Below are 27,935 nucleotides of genomic sequence, written 5' to 3'. Positions count from 1 at the left end.
GAAATACATATACTACACACTCTCATAGATGCAGCTAAAAAGATGGAGATATATTTTTAAATCCCAAGTTTATACTGATACTTACAATTACAACTTAGAGCCCCACCCCAAGTTCTTCCTTGCCTCCCCCCATTCTTATTTGTATCTCCCTTCTTCCACTGTGATTACTCATTTGATACACATAAAATAGTTTCAGGATGCTATACCCAAGGACTATAAAAAACAAACCTACTAAGAAGAGTTCAAGATTCTTTGCAGTTCTTTTATTTTTCTTTACATTGAGAGTAGTCAAAGTTCTGTGTTCAGATGTTACTTGGATTAGTTCTGTTTTTAAAAATTCAGTGTGGTAATGTTATTCATTTTAAATATAGTTGAGTTCATTTATTTTAGTTTGCATTCAGTTTTAGGATCCTTCCCCCATCTTTGATGATTTAATTTTACATTTGACTATGTGGAAAATTAACATGATTCTAAAATTCAAGACTACAAAGCAAGATATACTCAGAGGAGTGTTACAAGTTTCTTTTACTTTTTATTTTTAAGTTCCTATTCTGCTACTAAGGCATATTGATAATTTAAAGTCAAACATAGTGTATGGTTGGATGTGTCTGTGTTGCTTCTTCACGGGTATGTGGGTAGAGGATATTGACTATTCTCCAAGACACAGGTAAAACGTACAAGTGAACTATCAGGAGCCTAAAAGAGTGAATGTAGTTCAAAATGGTTAAGGTACAAATTGGGAATTACATTAATTTCATTGGAGAAAAGCCTCAGCAGTCTTGGAGCAGGGTGCTCCAAAAGGCTGTGGTGCTTTCTTTGTGGGACACTAGGGGGTGCATTGGCTCAGACGCACCTTCAGGCCTCCTACTCTGCCAAGCTGAGGCTGGGAGGTTAGGTTCAAGACCCCCAGACCTGGAGCCCTCCTCAAACTATCTTCGTGGTTCTGTGCCACCTGTTAAGGTTTTGACCCAAGATTTGGGTGAAAGTTAAGAGAGAAGGTCATTATCAGGCCTCTGGTCTTCTCCTCTTTGATCATATCTTCTTGCCTTTTAGTTAACGTTTTATTTTTTAGGTTGGCAAAAATGACTAAGAGTTAAGTAACCTGTCCAAGGTCATAATTGAAACTCCACGTCTAATTCTTTTCATTCTGCCATTTGAGAAACGTTGTGAAGAGCAACCATGTGTACTGTGTCTCTTTCTGCATGTAAAATAAGATCAAGCCCATATAATTTCCTAATATAAAACAAACTGGCACAAAGTGGACATGGAGAAATATTATTAGTCACATGTTATGAAATCAGAATATTCAAATGAGATCCAATTAAAGTAAATATGGAATTAATGAGATTAGGCCAAGAGGAAAAAAAGTCAAACTGATAATTAACTCAACATCTGATTCCCCAAAAGTAATCATAAATAAACTCATTATCTCTATTGCTTGTGAAACCTTGGGGCACTCCACTTGCGTAAGGAATCTGAAGGACATTAACCTTAAATTGCTCGTTTGCCTCTTGTTGCTGATCTAGGCTTATTTGCATTGCTTCCATCAATGCTTAGTTACTCAATGGCTAAAGCGATGTCCTCCAGCTTTCACTTTGGGGGACACAAAATTAAACTGTGCCCTCATCAGTAAATACAAGGATGAGCTGAAAGATGAACTTGATTTTTAAGAACATCACCTATCTTATCAGTGCAGTGACTAGTTAAATAATATTCTGCTCAGGGTAGAATCAAACCCAAGTTGGAGAAATGGGGCAGCAAAGGGCCAAGGTGGCTTTTTCAGCCTTATTTCCATTCCCTGTGTGAGTGTAGGAGAGGCCAGCTTCTCCTATTCAACCTCTTCTATTTACCAGATCACTTATGCTAAACTTATCCGTTGAGTGCTTCCATTAAAGCTTTTAGTGGATTTTCTTCATCTGGGGTTGTTGACGTTTGATTAGTGGGAAATGGTTAAGTCACACATGTGAATAGTTAGCTACTGTTTGTGCTGGCAGTGTATATTTATTTCATTTTTTAAAAATTTATTAATTAATTTATTTTTGGCTGCATTGGGTCTTCATTGCTGTGCGCGGGCTTTCTCTAGTTGCGGTGAGCGGGGGCTACTCTTCATTACGGTGCGCGGGCTTCTCATTGCGGTGGCTTCTCTTGTTGCAGAGCACGGGCTCTAGGGCACGCGGGCTTCAGTAGTTGTGGCATGTGGGCTCAGTAGTTGTGGCTCGTGGGCTCTAGAGTGCAGACTCAGTAGTTGTGGCACATGGGCTTAGTTGCTCCTTGGTCTGTGGGATCTTCCCGGACCAGGGCTCGAACCTGTGTTTTTTTTTTTCAGTACGTGGGCCTCTGACTGTTGTGGCCTCTCCCGTTGTGGAGCACAGGCTCCGGATGCACAGGCTCAGCGGCCATGGCTCACGGGCCCAGCCGCTCCGCGGCATGTGGGATCTTCCCGGACTGGGGCATGACCCCGTGTCCCCTGCATCGGCAGGCGGACTCTCAACCACTGCACCACCAGGGAAGCCCAGTTTTTTAGTTTTATTATATGATGATAAAGTAGAATCTACTAGATAAAAATAAATAACATGTACATAGGTATTTTTATCAAGACTGGAAAACATATTTTATCTAAAAAGCCACTCGGGCTTATACTTTTAGTCTGAAGTCTAAAAAGCTGTTTCACATGCAGATTATTTTATTTCTACTGTTTCTATTTCAAATCAGTTCTGTGTAATGCATATTTATTGGGCCTATGCAGTAATTAGGTAATGTGAAAAATATATACATACGTGTATATATGATATACACACACAAACTATTGTGATAACTAACTTGCATTAAAATACTGGAAGAAGTACTTCTGATTTAATTTTAAATTCTGCTTACAAACATCTGCATGAGATTGCATTCTGGTTAAAGATTCTTAGGCTTTGCAGAAATTATGGAATTGCCTTCTAAGTAAATTTTTTACATTGGTTCAGTCGACCTCCTGAAAGGTAGCATGGATGAGATATTCGAAGGCCTCTTCTTGATTGGTGACACCTTGGTTCATGATTGGTGATACCTTGGTTCAGTTCTCATCATAGGTCCTAAATAGGTCAGAAAAACATTTTTGATGATTCACTGGTCTTTAAGAAAAATGGTCTTTAAGAAAAATTTAGCTTTAGCTGATCTCAGAGATACCACTCATTTTTTAATTAAAAAGATTCAGCAACTGTCAAAGAATCAAATTGATTTAGCAACATTCTGGCTTCTTATTGCTAGAACCTACTGAGAGATAAGCATCTCAAGGAGTCCTACGTGCAAGGCCTTTTCTCAGTCTGCCCCACTGCTATTCTTCCCAGCGTGAGTGGAGGCATTCTGAATTGACTCTTGTAAAGTTTTCAGGGTGGCAGGCAACACAACGATGAGAACACTTGTAAACAGTTTATTTATATCAAGTAGATTGTATTTTATAATTGTGTAGTCAACATGCATAAATGTCTCTTTATGGAGTGTCCATGAGAATTCACTTTGTTCGTGGTAAGCAACATGGCGGAGATGCTGAGTCAGGAGACCAGATTCTAGTCCAAGGTCTGCTATTGACATTGTGTGTGATCTTGGACAAGCCATTATCTCCCCTGAATCTGTTTTTTCATCTATAAAAAAGATAGGTTAGATCATCTTTAAGGATTTTTGCATCTCTAAAACTTTTCTAGTTCAATATATATTTGTATATATTTGATTCTACTTAAAATTATCTTTTTTCAGCAAATTAATGGGATTTTGGCTTCTATATCGATGAAAATCACATAAAAATTTTAAATCAAAATATATGACTTATTGATTCCGATTGAGATAATATACATAATTATATCTACATAATGCCAACACATATGGATAATGATAACTTAGACTTTTAGCATGACTTGGAAAAATATGGGATGGTTTCTGTTGTAAATAGGGCTCACATAGCTGCCCTGGAATTTCTTGCTTCTGCATCACAGAGGTGAGTTGGGACAGGCTCCTGTGGCTGTGAGAGCTGCAGAGACTCTTTGCATAAGATTTTGGCTGTGTGGGTCTTAGCCTATAGCTGAAAGCTGGGCAGCTAAGAACCACACTAGCCAAGATGGTAAGTGACTTATTTTAATTAATCAAAATACAATGTACACATAAGCTGGTTGAAACACCAGAATCTGACAAGACTTTGTAAATAAACTGGCAAAGATTTATATGAGCCAATCCGGCTACAGTGTGTACCTGGAGGGTTGTCAGGAGGCTTTGATGAATTAGTAGTGATGTCAGGAGACTTCACCGTAATTCAAGGCTTGAGTATTGCCATAGAGGATGCTGCAGAGGACATCTGCATTCACTTCAATTTATGTGTCAGAGGCAACAGCATCGGGTACTATGGGACCAGATCTGGAAATACAGATTTTGTTACTGTGCATCTGATCTATCCTGGATTCTTATTTTTGAGAAATGGTTAAGTATCCGTTTAAATAAACTTTAAAAATTTGAATTACAAAAGTAGTGTATGTTCACTGTAAAAATAAAACATTGAAAACTACTGAAGTAGTATAAAATAAAAGGTAAGAGCTCTTACCCCCATCCACCCGAACTCTCACTCCCTATGAGTAGCCGCTATAAACAGTTTTATGTGGGTCTTCCTAGGTCTTTTTCTAAGCACACCACCATTTTTTGTATACTATGATTTAATATTAACTGCTACATTATGTTATTGTAATTTAGGATTCAGTGCCTGACAATATAATTTTGCATTCTATGAAACAGTGTGATGGAACCTTTAATAATTCCCCAGTAAATTGATAATCTACCAACATAATCAGATATTTGCCCTTAGATTCTTGCCTGGAACCAGTCTTGGGCAGTTTTCTAACTTAGTGATCTTTTTTTTAAAAAATTAATTAATTAATTAATTTATATTTGGCTGTGTTGGGTCTTCGTTTCTATGTGAGGGCTTTCTCTAGTTGAGGCAAGTGGGGGCCACTCTTCATTGCGGTGCGCGGGCCTCTCACTGTCACGGCCTCTCTTGTTGCGGAGCACAGGCTCCAGACACGCAGGCTCAGTAGTTGTGGCTCACGGGCCCAGTTGCTCCGCGGCATGTGGGATCTTCCCAGACCAGGGCTGGAACCCGTATCCCCTGCATTGGCAGGCAGATTCCCAACCACTGTGCCACCAGGGAAGCCCCTTAAATAGTGATCTTAACTTCATTTAAGTGATAGGGCTTGTCCAGTGTTGGGTAAGAAGACAGTGAACTATAAATAGAGAAAAGATAGAATTTATTATCCAAACCAGGACACTTTGAGAGTCCTTAATAATTACTCTGGGACAACAGATATAAACTGGGACTGTCCAGACATATGTCACTCTAAAGGTTGTCATCTTTAGATGACAGGGGACCACTTGTTCCATGGTTTCTGGTTCCTGTTGGGTGACAGGGCTGTGAGCTCTACTGTACCTGGGTACTCACTAAATGAGTTGATGACTGATTCCTTTCATGCTCTTTGGTTTTTCTTATAGGGAATCTTCAGTAATTCTTAGGGGAACCTGTTAGCACTCAGACCTCAGATTGTTAAATTTCTTGATTCTTAATGTAAGGATAGTCTAGCATCCCTCTTTTCCACTTCTCACTTCCTGTTCTCTTCTCAGTTGGCTCCAGCTGGGCTTCTCCTGCCACCACTCCACCAGACCTGCCCTTATTAACATCATTAGTAACCTCCATGTTCACAAATCCAGGGTAGTCACATCTCTGTTCTTATTTGATACAGTTGATCATTCCTTCCTTCTTAGAATGTGTTCTTCCCCTTATTTATGTGACCCCCACACTCTTCTGGCTTCTCTCCCCTTTCCAGTGTCGCCTTCTTAGTATCTTTGGCTGGAGACTTCTTGCTCAACCTCTCAGCATCGAGATGCCCCTGGACTCTCCCCTATCCACAGTCTCAGTTTCGTACCTGTGATTGTCGTCTTCACGTTGACGCCCATGTTGGTATCTTCAATCCTGATCCTTCCACTGAACTCAAGACTCATGTATCTAAGTGCCCACTTGACATCTTCATCTGAGGATATAAACTGGACACGGTCAAAACAGAACCTTTGATCTCCTCCCACCCCCATCCTACCTAATCCTCTCCCAGTCTTTCCGTTTCAGTACATGGCACCACCATTCATCCACTTGCTTAGGCCCAAGACCCGGCCATCATCTTTGATTCCTTACAATGCCACCCTTCCCTTCTTCCCAGCAAGTCCTGTCAACTTCATCTTTAATATTCTGTTCACTCTGCTGCTACCCCTCTGGTGAAAACCACCATCATTGACGGCCTAAAGTTTGCCAGTAACCTTCTAACAAGTCTCCCTGTGTCCTCTTCTGCCTTCCTGCAGCCCATTTTCTACATCATGGCTAGAGAGTTTTTAAGTTACTTTCCTCCTCAAAATCTGCTTGTGGCATCATATTGCAGACAGAAAACAAATCCAAACTCCTTGCATCACCTCTAGCTTTCTGTTTAGCCTCTTCTCTTGCTCACCTCTGATTTGCTGGGCACTGGCTCGTTGGTCCTCAGCACCACCCAGCTCACCCTGTGTCACAGCCTTTGCACCTGCTGCACCTTCTGCCCTGGACTTTGCATGACTGATTCCTTCTTGTTCAGGTTTCAAGCCTACCTTCCTCTCCTCAAAGAGGACTTTCCTCACTAGATAGTAATAGTCTCCCTCCAAATCACTGTTTATGCCATTACTTTATGTACTTTCTTTATAAAGTAGGTATTTGTTGTCATCACTCTCTTCCTTTACCTACTAGAATGTAAACTTCTTAACAGCAGGGATCGTGACTGTTTTGTTTACTTTCTTATCTTGGCACATAGAACAGTGCCTGGCACATGTGGGGCACTTGATTCTTGTTGAATGAATGAACAATGGTCACTGCGAACCAGGATGACTTGTGTCCCGGCAGCTCTTCAGCATCATCAGTGACCCATTTTCATTTCAAAATCAACATTGTTTATTGCTCTGTGTCTGTCTCCTCTATTTCCCGTTCCACCCCGCACGGTCTTCCTGCTGCAGGCCTTTGTAAGCTTTGTACATGCTTTTTCTTGTTACTGAATCATCGCTTTCCCCATGATGTTTATGTGCAGTCTGATCCACTTGTTAGGAGACCATTTTATTCTGTTTGCTAGGTTAAACTGATCTAAGCACCCAAGTAGTCACTTTGAAAATTGGTTCCTTAACTCCCCTTACCTGTTCCTAAGGAGGTTCTATTAACTCAGTGCTTTGTGGAGATGACAAAAGAATTAGTCAAGAAAAACTGAGCCGTAGCATCCAACCTATGTAATTTACTGTGCCACTAATCTTAATGGTATGCTACAAACTTCTGCAGTTATAATTACAGTTAGGGGTTCACCACCTTCTCACCAGATTATCCCTGAAGCCCTTAACCTGGACTGTCCAGATTAAGTGTCCTTTGGTATTGTGGTATCCAATTCTTTCTTTCTTATCATACTCATTCCCTGTCATCCTCTGAGTCACCATGTCACCTGTAGTGCCACAAGCAACCATTTCTTACTTATACTGGAGCAGATACATTAACTGTAGATATCTCACATCCTGTCTGCTGTTATTCAAAAGCCAGTCTTTATATAACTTTTCTGTCTCAACTCATCTTCACCAACTGTTTATCAGCTGCATTTCTATTGCTAAATGCATAAATAAATGCAAATGCAGGTAATTCGAGATGCAAGATGCCTTCTGTGAAAATGAATTCCGTTAATGCCATTTTCAAAATGTCTGCTCCAAAATACCTTCTATAAAATGGTAGCTCTCACGTGTGTGTGTGTGTGTGTGTGTGTGTGTGTGTGTGTGTTAACATACACATAGGCATATCCATAATTGGGGTTGAGGCTGTTCTTCGCAGTTGTCCAATAATCTGTTGACTGATGTTGTATCCACATAGTTTCCTTGATGTATAAAATAACTCTACACTGGGCAGCAACACTGAAGGCTATTTTTCTACTCTGATAGTTTCATTTGTGTTACCTCTTCAACATGAGGATTAGAATTAAATTGACTAGGCAAGCAAAGCTGCAAATTGAATTAATTTCAGATTTGTAATGAAAAATGGGATCTCTCTTAGTTGTTAACTAGGACCCTGTGGGCTAGACAAACTAAACTGACAATCTCTCATTCAAATGATATTTTCTCCAGGGAAATGTACTGGCACTAAATAGTCTCTGAAATGCTTTGTGCTCCAAGATCCCAGCTGCCATCAGGATTATGGAACTCAGGGCAATTTTTATGAAACCCATAGAATCCGCAGCATTTATTCAATTCAGTGTTATTTTGCCAGGTATTTGTGGAATTCCTACTCTGTGCTAGACGCTGTGCTGGGAAATTAGGATTAAGGATGACTAGCTCATGATTCTTGTCATCCAAGGGCTTCCAGTCTAATAGGAGAAACAGCTATACATTAAACCAAGCTTCAAGTGACTTGTTTAGTGATGTGAGAGATGTCCTGTGGAAATATTGATGGAGAGGGACTAATTCCATCTGGTTAGTTTGGACAAGAAAGGAAATAGGTGATAATAGATTTGGACTTTGATGGATTTCACCAGGCAGAGAATGGTCATCCAGGACTGTGGAACTTAGAAAACATTTCATTAAAAGTAAAATACGATGGATACCAATTCAATTTTTATTTTAACTGTATAGTTTACCTTTAAGGAGATTAGATAATTTTGTTCCAAAATAAAATTTTTCCTGAACTGAGGCTACATTTTGGTTCATGAGAATGAAAAACATTTGTTGAACACCTACAATCAATGGATGTCTTATGCACATTCACTGATAACTACTCAACAGCAGCTCAGCAATGTAGGTAAGATTATCAATATAATCTAGATGGGAGAGGTCGAGAGACTTCCTGATGGTTACACAGCTGGTAAATGGCAAAGCTGGGCTTCACACCCAGGTCTGTTCTACTTTAGAGACCACTCCCCACACCCCTCCCCGACCCCCTCCCACACAAAATACCGCCTCTTTCATACACAACTGTTGCAGTCATGACTGCTGATTGATGAAGGTGATGACATTGGCAGAGTCCTCGTGTACTATTCTGGATTAATTTAACCAAACGCTACATTTGGACGAGGCTTGGAACCGGGCACTTTTCAGTATTTTGGTGGCTTGGGTACTAACAGTTTAGGCCCAAGACATGACAACACTGGCTTGTTTCGCTGTTCCCATGTCAGAGGGTAACTGACTCATGCAGGATGAGGCCCAGATGCTTAAGAGAGCAGAGAGCCCCTCTGATCCCAGATGCACCTCTTTAGTAGGGGTCAGTATGTGGATGGTCTTCATGAGCTAACTGTCCAGCTAGAGGCTGTGGCTCTTCCCTGAGGTGCTGATGCTGCAGAGCCCTGGCTCCTCTAAGAGAAGTCTTTTCTCTCCAGAGGAACCAGAGCTATAGTGAATGACCTTAGGATCAGAAGGCACCACGCAGCAATGAGGCCCAGTATGTAGCCCAAAGCTGAGAGGACAAGATGTTTCAGACAAGCTTCAGAACTGCTTTCCCTGGTGCTTCTTGTGTGCCTACACCTCTCTCTGTCAGCGTTCTCAGCCATGCCGTCACATTGCTTATCTCAAATCCCTAACTGAGCCTGTTCTCCCTCTCCTGGGCCAGTAGCCTGGCCAGTATAGCTGGGATGACCACTACTCCCTTCCTCCCCCATGCCACTCCTGAAGGTCTGAGCTTTCTTCCACCCTGCTTTACGCAAGATAGGAAAAGGCATTGCTCATGTTTAGAAGGAGATGGCAGGCCTAGAAGGAGATTTCCGAGCTGACATCTGTAACTCTACGCAAAGCATCGCTAGATAATTACTTCCCGTTTACATTGCCTAATCTCTCAGCTCTTCGTAGAAGGAGCCATCTCTCTGTCCTCTCTTCTCTAATCTCCTACAATATTTACAACTGGGAACCTCTTTCTTGCAGCTAACTTAAAGTCTGTGTACTGGATTTGAACATCCATATCTCTTAATTATGTGCAGAAAAAATGGATAATCATAATTTGCACTTTTCCTAAGCAAAATTATCACTAGATTTCTTCCCAGAGGCTCAGTCTGGCACAGGAGCATAAACTTTGGAATCAGATCTGGATTCAAATCTAGTTTTGCTGCTTATTTTCAGTTTGCCTTTGGACCCAATGTCTAACTCTTGGTCAGTTTCTTCGCTTGTAAAGTGGGGCAATATTACCTACCGCACAGGATTAAGTATAAAATGCCCCCACCGATGACTGGCACAGAGCCTCCTTTTTGTCTTGTTGCTTTGCTATCCTCAAAAAGATGGCTGCTCCCACTCCAGCCCTCATGTCTGCATTCCAGCTGACAGGAAGGAGAAAAGGGGGCAGAGGGGAGGGCCCTTCTCCTCCCATTTCCTGGAAATTGCACACATAACTTCCATGTCCATCCCATTGGTGAGAGCTCTGTTGCATGGCCACACTTGACTGGTTCCAAGGGAAGCTGGGAAATGTTGTCTTTATTCCTGGCATTTATTCACATGCCCAGCTGACATTTAAATGTTGTATTTCTGAGAAAGAAGAGGAGTATTGTAGGTTGATTTCCCCAGGAGGCAGACTGAGACCAAGTTTAGCTTGCGTGATGTTTATTAAGGGGTGCTCTGTGGGTCAAAGGCGATGGATGGGAGGACAGAAGGAAAAGTCAAGCCACAATGCTGGTCCCATGACAGCCTCGGGGGGCCCCAGAGGTTGCTCTGGAGCTGGGATGGCCTTTATATACTTGTATTGATCAGCTGTTAGGTATGGACTGGCCTGGGAATAGGTGTGATCTTGGGCAAGGCAACTCTTGGGAGTTGAAGTCACCCCTGAAGAGACTGACAACTGAAGGATGGTCCAGTTGGGCCAACAAGTCCTTCATGAAAGGGGATTCTGGGTGACTCTGCGTCCACTGCAGAGAGAAAGGGAGAACTAGCATATCTGCTACCCTACATCTTAGAGTGTTTGTGAGGGTTGAACAGCATAAAACGTAGAGGGCTTTTGCAGAGGACCTGACATATGGTAAGCACCCAGTCAGTCTTTGCTGTGGTTTTAACATTTCCCAAAGTTATTTTAACAGAATATTTTTCTCCTAGAGCATCCTGTGGGACTAAAAGAGTTGGTCATCCCTGGTCTAATGATCAAACTTAGGAAATGTTATGTTGCCAAATCTTTACTTTCTACTTCATGTTGGCCAGTGTTCAGTCAAGGCTCATAAGTTGCATTAGAAAAGATATTGTTGACATTGCTCGTGCCTTTGGTTTTCTCCAAAGTGAAGATATAGAAGTGCTTCCTGTGTTTCAGATTCTGTGTTACTGAGATCCGTCACTTCTGTTGACAAATCTATTACATAAAAATTTCCTGAAAATAAGATCAAGAAATGAAAACAATCATTCATTAAACGTATACTTACTGAGCACACATCTGTGGGTGGGCCCATCCCATTCAATCCAAGCCAGTGTTTCGCACTGGGGCCTCACTAGTAGTCTCCTAACTGGTCTTCCTGTTTCCATTTTTGCTCCCTTTATGGTCTGTTCATTACAGCAGCCAGAGTGATCCTTTAAAAATTTTTTATCAGTCTTATCACTCCCTTTACTCTCAACTCTCTAACAGCTGCCCAGTGTACTTGTAGTGAAATTCCAAGTCCTGGCCCTGCACGCTCTGGCCCTTAGCCACCTCTCTGACCTCATTTCTGTCCTAGCCATTTTGCTTCAGCCACACTGGCTGCTGCTGTTTCTCTGACGTCCAGGCAAGTTCCTGACTCAGGGCTTTTGTGCTTGTTGTTCTCTGTGCCCGGAATGCTCTTCCCCTAGGTTCATGTTTGGCTCCCTCCCTTCATGCAGATCTCCGTGCCCCTGTCGCCTCATCAGACAGGCCTTTCTGGCTTGTCTCTCTAAAGCGGCCACACTGGTCCCTCTCTCTTTTACCCTCACTCTCTCACCCTACTTAATTTTTCTTCTTATTACTACCTGCAATTGTATATTCATTTGTTTATTGTTCATTGTCTATCTCCCTGACCAGACTGTAGGATCTGAGAGAGCAGGACTTGGTTTTTGTTCACTGGTGTGTCCCAGAAGAGTATCAGTAAATTTTTGTGCGGGAAGGAGTATGCTAGTTTCTCAGAATATAATGATAAATAAGACAGTCATGGACTGTGCCCTCATAGAATATATAGGCTACAGCTAAGGCCCTTTCCAATGGAAGAGGCAATAAAAATGATAGAATTTTCTCTCTTAATATAGTAGTAAATAATTATACAAATATACCTCAGAGATATTGCGGATTCAGTTCCAGACCACTGCAGTCAAGTGAATATCACAATCAGTGAGTCATGTGAATTATTTTGTTTCCTAATGCATTCAAAGCTATGTTCACCCTACAGTACAGTCTATTTTTTTTTTTTAGTAGATCTTTATTGGAGTGTAATTGCTTCACAATACCATGTTAGTTTCTGTGCACAACAAAGTGAATCAGCCATATGCATACACATGTCCCCACATCCCCTCCCTCTTGAACCTCCCTCCCATCTTCCCCATCCCACCCCTCTAGGTCATTGCAAAGCACTGAGCCGATCTCCCTGCACTATGCTGCTGCTTCCCACCAGCCAACTATTTTACATTCGGTAGTGTATATATGTTGATGCTACTCTCACTTTGCTCCAGATTTGCCCTTCCACCCCATGTCATCGAGTCCATTCTCTATGTCTACCCCTTTATTCCTGCTCTGCAACTAGGTTCATCACTACCACTTTTTTTTTTTTTTTTAGATTCCATATACATGCGTTAGCACGCGGTATTTATTTTTCTCTTTCTGACTTACTTCACTCTGTATGACAGACTCTATGTCCATACACCTCACTACAAATAACTCAATTTCGTTTCTTTTTATGGCTGAGTAATATTTCATTGTATATATGTGCCACATCTTCCTTATCCATTCATCTGTCAATGGACGTTTAGGTTGGTTCCATGTCCTGGCTATTGTAAATACTGCTGCAACGAATATTGTGGTGCATGTCTCTTTTTGAATTATTGTTTTCTCAGGGTATGTGCCCAGTAGTGGGATTGCTGGGTCATATGGTAGTTCTATTTTTAGTTTTTTAAGGAACCTCCATATTGTTTTCCATAGTGGTTGTATCAATTTTCATTCCCAACAACAGTGTAGGAGGGTTCCCTTTTCACCACACTCTTTCCAGCGTTTATTGTTTCTACCTTTTTTGATAATGACTATTCTGACCGGTGTGAGGTGATACCTCACTGTAGTTTTGATTTGCATTTCTCTAATAATTAGTGATGTTGAGCATCTTTTCATGTGCCTCTTAGCCATCTGTATGTCTTCCTTGGTGAAATGTCTATTTAGGTCTTCCGCCCATTTTTTAACTGGATTGTTTGTTTTTTTGATATTGAGCTGCATGAGATATTTGTATATTTTAGAGATTAATCCTTTGTCTGTTTTTTCATTTGCAAATATTTTCTCCCATTCTGAAGGTTGTCTTTTTGTCTTGCTTATGGTTTCCTTTGCTGTGCAAAAGCTTTTAAGTTTCAATAGGTCCCATTTGTTTATTTTTGTTTTATTTCTGTTACTCTAGGAGGTGGGTCAAAAAAGATCTTGCTGTGGTTTATGTCAAAGAGTGTTTTTCCTGTTTTCCTCTAAAAGTTTTATAGTGTCTGGTCTTACATTTAAGTCTTTAATCCAGTCGGAGTTTATTTTTGTGTATGGTGTTAGGAAGTGTTCTAATTTCATTCTTTTACAGGTAGCTGTCCAGTTTTCCCAGCACCACTTATTGAAGAGGCTGTCTTTTCTCCATCGTATGTTCTTGCCTCCTTTGTTGTAAATTAGGTGCCCATATGTGCGTGGGTTTATTGCTGGGCATTCTATCCTGTACCATTGATCTATATTTCTGTTTTTGTGCCAGTACCGTACTGTCCTGATTACTGTAGCTTTGTGGTATAGTTTGAAGTCAGGGAGCCTGATTCCTCCAACTCCGTTTTTCTTTCTCAAGATTGCTTTGGCTATTCGGGGTCTTTTATGTTTCCATACGAATTGTAAGATTTTTTGTTCAAATTCTGTGAAGAATGCCATTGGTAGTTTGATAGGGATTGCATTGAATCTGTAGATTGCTTTGGGTAGTATAGTCATTTTCACATTATTGATTCTTCCAATCCAAAAACATGGTATATTTCTCCATCTGTTTGTGTCATCTTTGATTTCTTTTGTCAGTGTTTTATAGTTCTCTGTGTACAAGTCTTTCACCTCCATAGGCAGGTTTATTCCTAGGTATTTTATTCTGTTTGTTGCAGTGGTTAATGGGAATGTTTCCTTAATTTCTCTTTCTGATTTTTCTTTGTTGGTGTATAGGAATGCCAGAGATTTCTGTGCATTAATTTTGTATCCTGCAACCTTAGCAAATTCATTGATTAGTTCTAGTAGTTTTCTGGTGGCATCTTTAGGATTTTCTATGTATAGTATCATGTCATCGGCAAATAGTGACAGTTTTACTTCTTCTTTTCCAATTTATATTCCTTTTATTTCTTTTTCTTCTCTGATTGCTGTGGCTAGTACTTCCAAAACTGTGTTGAATAAGAGTGGCAAGAGTGGACATCCTTGTCTTTTTCCTGATCCTAGTGGAAATGCTTTCAGTTTTTCACCATTGAGTATGATGCTTGCTGTGGGTTTGTCTTTTATGGCCTTTATTATGTTGAGGTAGGTTCCCTCTGTGCCCATTATCTGGAGAGTTTTTATCATAAATTGGTGTTGAATTTTGTCAAAAGCTTTTTCTGCATCTATTGAGATGATCATATGGATTTTATTCCTTAATTTGTTAATGTGGTATATCACATTGATTGATTTGCATATACTGAAGAATCCTTGCATCCCTGGGATAAATCCCACTTGATCATGGTGTATGATCCTTTTAATGTGCTGTTGGATCCTGTTTGCTAGTGTTTTGTTGAGGATTTTTGCATCTATGTTCATCAGGGATATTGGTCTATAATTTTTTTTTTTTTTGCGGTACACGGGCCTCTCACTGTTGTGGCCTTTCCCATTGCGGAGCACAGGCTCTGGATGCGCAGGCTCAGCGGCCACGGCTCACGGGCCCAGCCGCTCCACGGCATGTGGGATCTTCTCGGACCGGGGCACAAACCTGTGTCCCCTCCATCGGCAGGCGGACTCTCAACCACTGCGCCACCAGGGAAGCCCTATAATTTTCTTTTTTTTTTGATATCTTTTTCTGGTTTCAGTATCAGGGTGATGGTGGTCTTTGTAGAATGAATTTGGGAGTGTTTCTCCCTCTGCAATTTTTTGGAAGAGTTTGAAAAGGATCAGTGTTAGCTCTTCTCCAAATGTTTGATAGAATTTGCCTTTGAAGCTATCTAGTCCTGGACTTTTGTTTGTTGGAAGATTTTGAATTACAGTTTCAATTTCATTACTTGTGATAGGTCTGCTTATATTTTCTAATTCTTCCTGGATCAGTCTTGGAAAATTGTACCTTTCCAAGAATTTGTCCATTTCTTCATCGTTGTCCATTTTATTTGCATATAGTTGTTTGTAGTAGTCTCTTATAATCCTTTGTACTTCTGTAGTGTCAGTTGTGATTTCTCCTTTTTCATTTCTAATTTCTTTGATTGGTATCATCTCCTTTTTTTTCTTGATGTGTCTGGCTAAGGGTTTATCAATTTTATCTTCTCAAAGAACCAGCTTTTAGTTTTACTGATCTTTGCTATTGTTTTCTTCATTTCTATTTCATTTATTTCTGCTCCAATCTTTATGATTTCTTTCCTTCTACTGACTTTGGGTTTTCTTTGTTCTTCTTTCTCTAGTTGTTTTTAGTGTAGGGTTAGATTGTTTGCTTGAGATTTTTCTTGTTTCTTGAAGTGAGATTGAATTGCTATAAACTTCCCTCCTAGAACTGCTTTTGCTGCGTCCCATAGGTTTTGGGTCGCCGTGTTTTCCATTTGTTTCTATGTATTTTTTAATTTCTTCTTTGATTTCTTCAGTGATCTCTTGGTTATTTAGTAGTGCACTGTTTAGCCTCCATGTATTTGTGGTTTTTACAGCTTTTTTCCTGTAATTGATTTCCAGTCTCATAGTGTTGTGGTCAGAAAAGATGCTTGATATGATTTCAATTTTCTTAAATTTTCCAAGGCTTGATTTGTGACCCAAGATGTGATCTATCCTTGAGAATATTCCATGTGCACTTGAGAAGAAAGTGTATTCTGCCACTTTTGGGTGGAATGTTCTATAAATATCAATTAGATCTGTCTGGCCTATTGTGTCATTTAAAGCTTGTGTTTCCTTATTTATTTTCTGTTTGGATGATCTGTCCATTGGTGTAAGTGGTGTGTTAAAGTTCCCTACTATTATTGTGTTACTGTCGATTTCTCCTTTCATGGTTGTTAGCATTTGCCTTGTGTATTGAGGTGGTCCTATGTTGGGTGCGTAAACATTTATAATTGTTATATCTTCTACTTGGATTGATCCTTTGATCGTTATGTAGTGTCCCTCCTTATCTCTTGTAACAGTCTTTATTTTAAAGTCTATTTTATCTGATATGAGTATGGCTACTCCAGCTTTCTTTTGATTTCCATTTGCATGGAATATCTTTTTCTATCCCCTGAGTTTCTGTCTTTTTGTGTCCCTAGGTCTGAAGTGGGTCTCTTGTAGACAGCATATATATGGGTCTTGTTTTTGTATCCATTCAGCCTGTCTGTGTCTTTTGATTGGGGGCATTTAATCCATTTACATTCAAGTTATTATCGATTATTATTATCGACATGTATGTTCCTATTACCATTTTCTTAATTGTTTTGGGTTTGCTTTGGTGGGTCTTTTTCTTCTCTTGTGTTTCCTGCTTAGAGAAGTTTCTTTAGCATTTGTTGTAAAGCTGGTTTGGTGGTGCTGAATTCTCTGAGCTTTTGCTTGTCTGAAAAGCTTTTGATTTCTCTATCGAATCTGAATGAGATCCTTGCTGGGTAGAGTAATCTTGGTTGTAGCTTTTTCTCTTTCATCACTATAAGTATATCCTGCCATTCCCTTCTGGCCTGCAGCATTTCCACTGAAAAATCAGCTGATAACCTTATGGGGATCCCTTTGTATGTTATTTTTTGTTTTTCCCTTGATGCTTTTAATATTTTTTCTTTGAATTTAATTTATGTTAGTTGATTAATATGTGTTTTGGTGTGTTTTTCCTAGGGTTTATCCTGTATGGGACTGTCTGCGCTTCCTGGACTCGGCTGACTATTTCCTTTCCCATGTTAGGGAAGTTTTCCACTATAATCTCTTCAAATATTTTCTCAGGCCCTTTCTTTTTCTCTTCTTCTTCTGGGACCCCTGTAATTCAAATGTTGGTACATTTAGTGTTGTCCCAGAAGTCTCTGAGATTGTCTTCAATTCTTTTCATTCTTTTTCTTTATTCTGGTCCTTGGCAGTTATTGCCACCATTTTGTCTTCCAGCTCATTTATTTGCTCTTTTGCCTCAGTTATTCTGTTATTGATTCCTTCTAGTGTATTTTTCATTTCAGTTATTGTGTTGTTCATCTCTGTTTGTTTGCTCTTTAGTTCTTCTAGATCTTTGTTAAACATTTCTTGTATTTTCTCAGTTTGTGCTTCCATTCTATTTCTGAGATTCTGGATCATCTTTACTATAATTACTCTGAATTCTTTTTCAGGTAGGTTCCCTGTTTCCTCTTCATTTATTTGGTCTTGTAAGTTTTTACCTTGCTGCTTCACCTGTGACATATTTTTTGCTATCTCATTTTTTTTTTTTTTTTTAATGAGTGGGATTGTGTTCCTGTTTTACTGGTTGTTTGGCCTGCGGCTTCCAACACTGGAGTTTGTAGGCTATTGGGTAGAGCTGGGTCTTTGTGCTGAGATGAGGAACTCTGTGAGACCTCACTCAGATGAATATTCCCTGGAATCTGAGTTCCTCTGTTAGTCCAGTGGTTCAGACTTGGAGCTCCCACTGCAGGAGCTTCCACCTGACCCCAGGCTTGTGAACCAAGATCCTGCAGACCACGTGAGGTGGCAAAAAAAAAAAAAAAGAAAAAAAGAAAGAAAGAACAATAACAAATTAAAAAATAAAATTAGGCTATGAAGCTAACAGATATGTTAGAAAGAATGTAAAAATAAAAATATAGATGAATCAACAACCAGAAGGTACATCAGTACCAAAATAGTAAAAAAAGAGGAGGGAAAAGAAAAAAAGGCGGGGGGGGGAGGGGAGACCTTGGCTGTGGAGAGCGGGGCCTAAGCAAGGGTGAGGTTTGGGCAGTGGGTGGGGCCAATGCTCAGGACCCACAGCACTGGAAAAGGCACTGGGGGCTGTGGGTGGGTGGGGCTTAGGCTCAAGGAACAGAAGGGGCTGAGGTGTGCCCCCCCACTCCTGGATTCAGAGGGCAGGGGACCTCACCTGGGAGCCCAGCAGGCTTCCTGGGCTCGAGTGGGTGGGGGAAACGCCCTCCTCTCCTCTCCTGCTCCTCTGCTCTGGGGTCTGAGAGGGCCTCTCTTGCCTGCCTCTCCTGGTCTCTCCAGCCTCCCTCCTGTGCCCCCAGTACCAGTGTGGCCGGGGGGGAATTGGGGGCCTTGGAGGGCAGGGGATCAGCCTGGGAGCTCAGTAGGCTCCCCCGGCCCCGCGTGGGCAGGGCAAACGCCTCTACTCCTCTCCCGCTCCTCGTGGATGGCTCCTCCCACCTGCCTCTCCTGATCTCCCTGGCCTCAGGGGCACTGATCTTGTCTGACCTCCACTTCTCCTGCCCCCTCAGTCCCCCTGTGTCCTACCGGCTCATTTTGGGGTTCTCCCGTCTCCTTGGGTGTCAGTGTTCCCCACCAGCAGTCGGCAGGTGCCCTAGTTGTGGGGAGATGCTGACTCCACGTCTTCCCACACCGCCATCTTGACTCCTCCTATAGTACAGTCTATTAAGTTTGCAATAGCATTGTGTCTAAGAGAAAACAATGTACATACCTTAATTTAAAAATACGTTGTTGCTGGGAATTTTCTGGTGGTCCAGTGGTTAGGACTCCACGCTTCCACTGCAGGGGGCAAGGGTTTGATCCATGGCTGGGGAACTAAGATCCTGCAAGGCAAGACATGCAGCATGGCCAAAAAAATATATATATATACGTTATTGCTAAAAAATGCTAACCATCATCTGAGCCGTCAGTGAGTTGTCGTCTTTTTGTGATAGTAACACCAAAGATCACTGGTCACAGATCACCATAACAAATGTAATAATATTGAAAAAGTTTGAAGTATTATGAGAATTACCAAAATGTGATACAGAGACATGAAGTGAGCAAATGCTGTTGGAAAAATGGCTCCAATTGTCGTGTGCAAGGTAGGGTTGTCACGAACGTTCAATTTGTAAAAAAAAAAAAAAGAAAGAAAAATGCAGTATCTACCAAGTGCAATAAAGTGAAGCAACATAAAATGAGGTATGCCTGTAATAGAATCTCTAATGTTGAACTATCCTTGTATTCTTTTGACAACCTTACTTGGTCATTATATACAATTCTTTTAATATACTATTCTTAAGATTCAGTTTGCTATTATGTATTTTATTTCATAGTGGCATGTAAGGATGATTTTCTGTAATTTTCCACTGTCTTCATCCAGTTTTGATACCCATTAGTGTTAATGGTTATACCAGCCTTATAGAAGTACTTGGGATGCTATCTATTTCTTTCTGTTTTCTGGAGCAGTTTAAATAACATTGGAATCCCTGTTTAATCTAGGTATGGTAGAACTTGCCTATTAAACTGCCTGGGTTTGGTACCTTCATGCTGGGTAGAAGTTTGATCATCTTTATAATTTTTATAAGTTTTGGTCTATTCAATTATTTTCCTTTTCTTGAGTCAATTTCTATAATTTTATATTCTAGAAAAGTTTACCTTTTATCTAGATTTTCATATATTTTTAAAATAGTAGGCTCTTAAGATCTCCTTGTATCTATAATTGTGTCCCCTTTATCATTCCTAATATTGCTTGTTTGTGTTTCCTTTCATTGGTCTTAAGCTTAGCAAAGTTTTAACTACTTTATTATTATTTCAGAAAACCACCCTTGATTTTATTAATCAAGTCTACTTTGTTGTTGTTGTTGTAGTTGTTTTATTCTCTATTTCACTGGGGTCTCTGATTATTCTACCACAGTTGTCAAAGTAAGGACAGCTGTACTCCTAGACACAGCTTTTCTGTCCACCTCCATCTCTACCCAGTGGAGGTCTGGAGTTACAACAGCCTCTACCCTGCTTCTCTTTGACCTCAACACTTAGGGAAGGGAAGTCTCCCAGCCTTGAAATGCTTCATTTGGTGCAAATCTTAAGGTTTTAGCATGGAGCCAGATGCCTTTTCACTGTCAGCTAATTGTTTCGGGCAGGTGGGGGTAGGGCAGTTATGATGGCACAGTGATGGGGAGGAACTTATAATTGGTCCAGCTGTTCTGCAGTAGGTCATTTAATTGAGGATCCCAATGACTTTAAGACCACTTTTGCTTCTTATGTTTGTTTGACTCTGAGCTTGGACTTTTATGCCCATTTTTAGGTTGCAGGTTTTTTGCTTTGGGTTCCATGTAAACTTGAACCCATTGCTTTCTGTGTTCTCGATACACTAAAGTTTTTGTCTGCTATTAGCACCCTCTCTCAGTATTTAATTTTTTAGCAAAACAAGATTCTAGTGTGATCTTTGACAGTGCAGCAAAAGCTCTGGAAACCAGAAACATACTTATTATTTTGTTGTGTCTTTAAGGGGCCTCATTTAACTTCCGTATGTTGTAATTGGCCATTTGAGAGAGAGAGAGTCATGAGTTCCATCCAGCACTGGAATTCTGTCATCACACTGAGAGTGATGACCCACTGTTAGTTCAGCAATTCCAGTGACAGAAAGAGCCCTTTCCTTGCTTGGACATTTCAAACTGGCGTGAAATGTTAAATATTAGTAAAAGATATCACCTCACACCTATCAGAATGGCTGTTATCAAAAAGGCAAGAAGTAACAAGTATTGGAGAGGGTGTGGAGAAAAGGGAACCCTCGTGCACTGTTGGTGGGATTGTAAATTGGCATACCCACCGTGGAAAACAGTATGGAGGAGCCTCAGAAAATTAAAATAGAACTACCATATGATCCAGCAATTATGCTTCTGAGTATTTTTCACCAAAAAACCCAAAACACTAATTTGAAAAGATATATGCACCCCTACATTTATTGCAGCATTAGCTAAGATATGGAAACAACCTAAGTTCCCATCGATAGGTGAATGGGTAAAGAGGATGTGGTGTACATACACACACACACGCACACACACACACACACACACACACAATGGAGTATTACTCAGCTGTAAAAAAGAACAAAATCTTGCCATTTGTGACAACATGCATGGACCTTGAGGATATTATGCTAAGTGAAATAAGTCAGACAGAAAGGCAAGTACTATATGATCTCACTTATATGTGGAATATAAAAAACAAAACAAATGAACAAACATAACAAAAGAGAAACAGAGTCATAGATAGAGCAAACAGGTAGTTGACAGAGGGGTGAGAATAGGTGAGAAAGGGGGATGAGAGAAATAGGTGAGGGAGATTAAGAGGTATAAACTTCCAGTTACAAAATAAACGAGTCACGAGGATGAAATTTATAGCATGGGGAATATAGTCAATAATGATATAGTATCACTATATGGTGACAAATGGTAACTAGCCTTACAGTGGTGATCATTTTGTGATGTATAGAAATATTGAATTACTATGTTGTGCACCGGGAACTAACATAGTGCTACAGGTCAATTACACTTCAACAAACAAACAAACTCATGGAAAAAGAGATCAGATTTATGGTTACTGGAGGCAGGGGGATGGGGGGAAGGGGAACTGGCTGAAGGTGATCAAAAGGCACAAACCTCCAGTTATAAGTAAGTACTAGGCATGTAATGTACATGATTAATATAATTAACACTTCTTATGTTATATATGAAAGTTGTTAAGAGAGTAAATCCTGAGAGTTCTCATCACAAAGAAAAATATTTATTTCTTTTTCAATTATTTTATATCTATATGAGATGATGGATATTTACTAAATTTATTGTGGTAATCATTTCATTATGTATGTAAGTCAAATCATTATGATGTATACCTTAAACTTATATAGTGCTGTATATCAGTTATATCTCAGTAAAACTGGAAGATAAAAAAATGAATTAAAAAAAATTATTTGAAAGTACCCATATTTTCTTTGGTAAATAAACTGTCTTAAAGTTCAATTAGTGAATTATTTTGTCATGTGATTTATTTGCAACAGATTTCTACTGCCTTCAAAATAGACTTTCTAAAATTATTGATAACATTACTGGGAAATATTTACATGTGAACAAATATTAATGGTTCTATTTTCAAATGTAAGCTTATAGAGAGAAAGAAAAGTTGAAGAAAAATGTTTAAAACAAAAGTTAATCAGATGTTTATCACCTCAATGTTCAGAGATTGGAAATATCAACTTGACTAGATTTTCTCTTTTCTCCCCAACTGTTTGGGGTTGTTTAGGCATGTAGGGGTAAGAGTTCGCTTCTGTTTGTATGTGCCTGTGAATCTCTAAATGTTTGGTTTCTTTGGGATTATGTCAGAGCGTGCAAATCCAGAATTAATTCTCAAAAGAAAATGTGATGAAATCAGTTTAAGATGACAGGTGAAGGATTTGAATTAGATTCCAGTAAAGCTGATTAAGTGCTAAAATTTATTACTAAAAAAGGCTCTGAGGTTTGTGCTAAATATATATATGTAGAGAGAGGGAGAGACAGGAAGAGTGATGAGAGGAGAGAGAGAAAACTGTTTTCCATCTGGGATTATGAGAAAGTTCTATACTCCCTCCTAAATTGGGGCTGACCTGTAATTCTAACCCCTAAGAGGTGCTACCTTTCCAAATGGTGATTATGATCAGTCTGCTGTTTTTTTAAAGTATAGTTGACTTGGGATATTATATCAGTTTCAGGTGGGCAGCATAGTGATTCAGTATTTTTATAGATTATACTCCATTTAAAGTTATTACAAAATAACAGCTATAATTCCCTGTGCTGTACAATATATCCTTGTTGCTTATCTATCTTATACATAATAGTTTGTACCTCTTAACTCCATACTCCTGTCTTGCCCCTTCCCCTTTTCTCTCCCTATTGGTAACCACTAGTTTGTTTTCTATATCTGTAAGTCTGTAGCTGTTTTGTTATATACATTTGCTTTATTTTTTAGAGTCCACAAATAAGTGATATCATACAGTATTTGTCTTTCTCTGTCCAACTTGTTTCACTAAGCATAATATTCTCTAGGTCCATCCACATTGCTGCAAATGGCAGAATTTCATTCTTTTTTATGGCTGAGTAATATTCCATTGTGTGTTTGTGTGTATGTGTGTGTGTGTGTGTGTGTGTGTGTGTATATATATATATATATATAGAGAGAGAGAGAGAGAGAGAGAGAGAGAGGCATCTTCTTAAGCCAGTTGTCTGTTGATGGACGCGAGTTGCTTCCGTATCTTGGCTGTCGTAAGTAGTGCTGCTGTGAACAATGGGGTGAATGTATCTTTTTGAATTAGTGTTCTCGTTTTATTCTGGGTGTATACCCAGGAATTGCTGGGTCATATGGTAGTTCTATTTTTAGTTTTTTGAGAAACCTCCATACTGTTTTCCATAGTGGCTGCACCAATTCACATTCCCACCAACAATGGTACAATGGTTCCCTTTTCTCCACACCCTCGCCAACATTTGTTATTTGTAAACTTTTTGATGATAGCCATTCTGACATGTGTGAGGTGATATCTCATTGTGGTTTTGATTTGCATTTCTCTAGTAATTAGTGATGTTGAGCACCTTTTCATGTGCTTGTTAGCCATCTGTATGTTTTCTTCGGAAAAATATTCTGGTGTTCTGTCCATTTTTGATTGGATTGTTTGTTTAGGGATTTTTTTGATATTAAGTTGTATGAACTGTTTATATATGTTTAATAGTAACCCCTTGTCAATCATATCATTTGCAAATATTTTCTCCCCTTCAGTAGGTTGTCGTTTCATTTTGTTGAAGGTTTCCTTTGCTGTGCGAAAGCTTTTAGGTTTGATTAGGTCTCATTTGTTTATTTTTGCTTTTATTTCTTTTGCTTTAGGAGACAGATCCAAAAAAAGTATGCTATGTTTTATGTCAAAGAATGTTCTATCGATGTTCTCTTCTAGAAGTTTTATGGTTTCAGGTCTTATATTTAGGCCTTTAATCCATTTTGAGTTTATTTTTGTGTATGGTGTGGGGAAGTGTTCTCATCTCCTTCTTTTACATGTAGCTGTTCAGTTTTCCCAGCACCTCTTATTGAACAGACCATCTTTTCTCCATTTTATATTCTTGCCTCCTTTGTGGTAGATTAATTGACCATAGGTGCATGGTTTTATTTCTGGGCTTTCAATTCTGTTCCACTGATCTATGTGTCTGTTTTTGTGCCAGTACCATGGTATTTTGATTACTGTAGTTTTGTAGTATCTGAAGTCAGGGAGCATGATACCTTCAGCTTTGTTTTTTTCTCAGGATTGCTTTGGCAATTCCATACACATTTTAGGATTATTTGTTGTAGTTCTATGGAAAATGTCATGGGTATTTTAATAGGTATTGCATTGAATCTGTTAATTGCTTTGGGTAGTATGGCCATTTTAACAATGTTAATTCTTCCAATCCAAGAGCACAGGATATCTTTCCATATCTTTGTATCATCTTCAGTTTCCTTCATCAGTGTTTTATTTTTTTCAGAGTATAAATCTTTCACCTCCTTGGTTAAGTTTATTCCTAGGTATTATTCTTTTTGATGTGATTTTAAACAGGATTCTTTTTTTTTTTGCTTTCTCTTTCTGATAGTTCATTATTGGTGTATAGAAAGGCAACAGATTTCTACATATCAGTCTTGTAACCTGCAACTTTTCTGAATTCATTTGTTCTAATAATTTTCTGGTGGAAACTTTAGAAAAAAATACTTTTTCTGTATATTAAGTATCATGTCATCTGCAAATAGTAATAGTTTTACTTCTTTTTCAATTTTGATGGCTTTTGTTTCTTTTTCTTGTCTGATTGCTGATCACAGTCTGTTTTATCACTTTGCTTGAGATACTGAAGCTATGTGCTAAGTCAGGTCCCACATATTTCTTTTTATTGTGGTAAGAAAGAAGGGAAAAGACTGAAATAGAACTAGAAGTTCAATATAAAGAGTAAAATTAATTTATATTAAATGTATAAAGGATCCTACTTTACATTCTTTATAATTGTGATAGTAAGAATGAATAAATTCTTGGTACTCCCACCTGAGAAATGACAGATGTTCAGAATTTTATTTCTTTAAGACAGTATTAGTGAAATCTGAGTAGATATTTTGAATGAAAGACACAACAGGAGGGGAAAACCATTTCGGTCACAGTTTCATGAACTTGTCAGTGGTAGAACTGCAGAAGAGAATCCAAGATTTTTGACATGCTTTTCTCAACCCTATCTGACATGGCACTAACTTGTTCTTTTAGAATATCTTAAAAAAAAATCTTTACAGAAGTTGAAAAAGTGAAACAAGATGGTTGTAAAACCTTCAAATAATACAGAAATGTACAGTGTGGGATGAGACGCCCCCCATACCCCCCACCAGCTTATCCTGCTTTCTAAAAGTCCCTACTATTTACAGTTGGGTGTATATCTTTAGAGGCATTTATCTATGCAGATGCCAACACATATGCATTTAATCAACTGAGAGACATTTAGTTATTTACAGTTTTTGTAATATTTGTAATATTACAAATATTACACAGCAAAGTGCCTTTTAACCCAAATAGTATAATATCTGTTAAAATGTAATTGGAAATGAATAATTAATTAGATATGATAAAAATGATTCCAGTCTGTACTTTTACATAAGCCTAAACAATTTACTAGACTGGATTGTTTAAAATGGTAGTTCAAAAACTAGAGCAATTTAAAAAGTTCAAAAACCAGAGTGATTTACTCTCCCTCAGCATTTAGAATCCATTGACAAAACTGATGTTTATAGCTTTAGACTTACACAAGTAGATGATCGACTGTCCAAGAGAGTAATTGACTTTCAAGGGAGAGATTGTCTTTACATATGCTTGCTTTCCAAAGGGGGCTGTCCTGGGCTGTCATTGGTTAAAAAAGGCTCTTATCGGGCTTCCCTGGTGGCGCAGTGGTTGAGAGTCCGCCTGCCGATGCAGGGGGCACGGGTTCGTGCCCCGGTCCGGAAGGATACCGCATGTCGCGGAGCGGCTGGGCCCATGAGCCATGGCTGCTGAGCCTGCGCGTGCGGAGCCTGTGCTCCGCAATGGGAGAGGCCACAGTAGTGAGAGGCCCGCGTACCGTAAAAAAAAAAAAAAAGGCTCTTATTTCTCCCTTTATTTTCTGTTTTTCCCAGTAATTAAAGAGACTATCATACTGGAAACCTGGAGGAGAATTCAAGGTTAAAAAACAAATAAAAACAAATAGTGATTATGTCATTCTCTAAGATGAGGTATAATAATTACAATTCTTTAGGGAAATATCTCAAATGTACTACATGCTTTTCTAGTGGAGTAATTGCACCCTTGCAGTAAATGTGGAAAGACGACCTGAACAAGATATTTTCAAAGAAACATGGCTAAAGGATAGTGCTTAAGAATAAGCTGCCTTTTTGCTGTCTATCACATAAATAATAATTTGAATTTTGTGAACGCTGGAATTGTTGCAGAAGTTTGATAGATGGTTCATTCTTGCCACTAAGCATTTGACATGCTAATTAATTATAAAGTTTCAAAGCCTACGCTTATTTCTAATTTTTCTTTGGGCAGTAGGAAAGGAATTATTATCTCTGGTATTATGTGTTTGTATGTAAAATTTTAAAAGATAATCATAGTGTACAGTTCTCTGTACATGCGGATATACTACTGAATAATAACAATTTACCTTAATTGAGTGATTACTATGTGCCTGCACTGCTCTGAGCACTTAAACATTGAGTGATTCCAATAACTGTACTAGATATACCTATTATTATCCCACTTTACACGTGAGGCATGGAAAGAGTAAGTATCCTGGCCAAGGACCCACAGCCAGTGAGTGGCCAAGCTGGCCATGGGTTACACAAGAGACAGACCACCTCCTGTCTCTTGTGTAACCCATGGCAAGAGAGACTTTTCTGGTAGTGATAACAGCTTTGCAATGAGCCAGCTCTTCACTCACATTCTTTTTTTACTTTTATTTATCTTTATTTTTGGCTGCATTGAGTCTTCGTTGCTGTGTGCAGGCTTTCTCTAGTTACGGCGAGTGGGGGCTACTCTTTGTTGCAGTGTGTGGGCTTCTCATTGTGGTGGCTTCTCTTGTTGCAGAGCACGGGCTCTAGGCATGCGGGCTTCAGGAGTTGTGGTGCATGGGCTCAGTAGTTGTGGCTTGCGGGCTCTAGAGCGCAGGCTCAGTAGTGTGGCGAAGGGCTTAGTTGCTCTGCGACATGGGGGATCTTCCTGGACCAGGGCTTGAACCCGTGTCGCCTGCATTGGCAGGTGGATTCTTAACCACTGCGTCACCAGGGAAGCTCCTTCACCCACATTCTTGACTAGACCCTTCTGTGGCCAGTGAATGGCATGTGATTTTGAAAAAAGTGGTCAAGAAGATGCAGGTTGTGGCTGTGGAATGGGAAACATTTTCATCCTTATATAACTGGCTCACACAGAAACTAAAATATTACCACCACACTTAAATGTCAGACGCTTGCCCAAATTATGGCAGTTTTTCTCTACTGGTGAAAAATTTGAAATATAATTGTATGTAGACAGTGCTGATAAATTATTGAAGTTAGAGAATCCTAAATAGGTTTTAAAACTTATGTCTGATACTAAAAACATACAAGTGTTATAGTGAAATGCATG

The sequence above is a fragment of the Delphinapterus leucas genome, chromosome 13 (assembly GCF_059928025.1).
Source record: "Delphinapterus leucas isolate spDelLeu-1000000601 "Yukka" chromosome 13, BTC_Dleu_Yukka2, whole genome shotgun sequence".
In the NCBI taxonomy this organism is placed as follows: Eukaryota; Metazoa; Chordata; class Mammalia; order Artiodactyla; family Monodontidae; genus Delphinapterus; species Delphinapterus leucas.
This window is presented reverse-complemented; position numbering follows the sequence as displayed.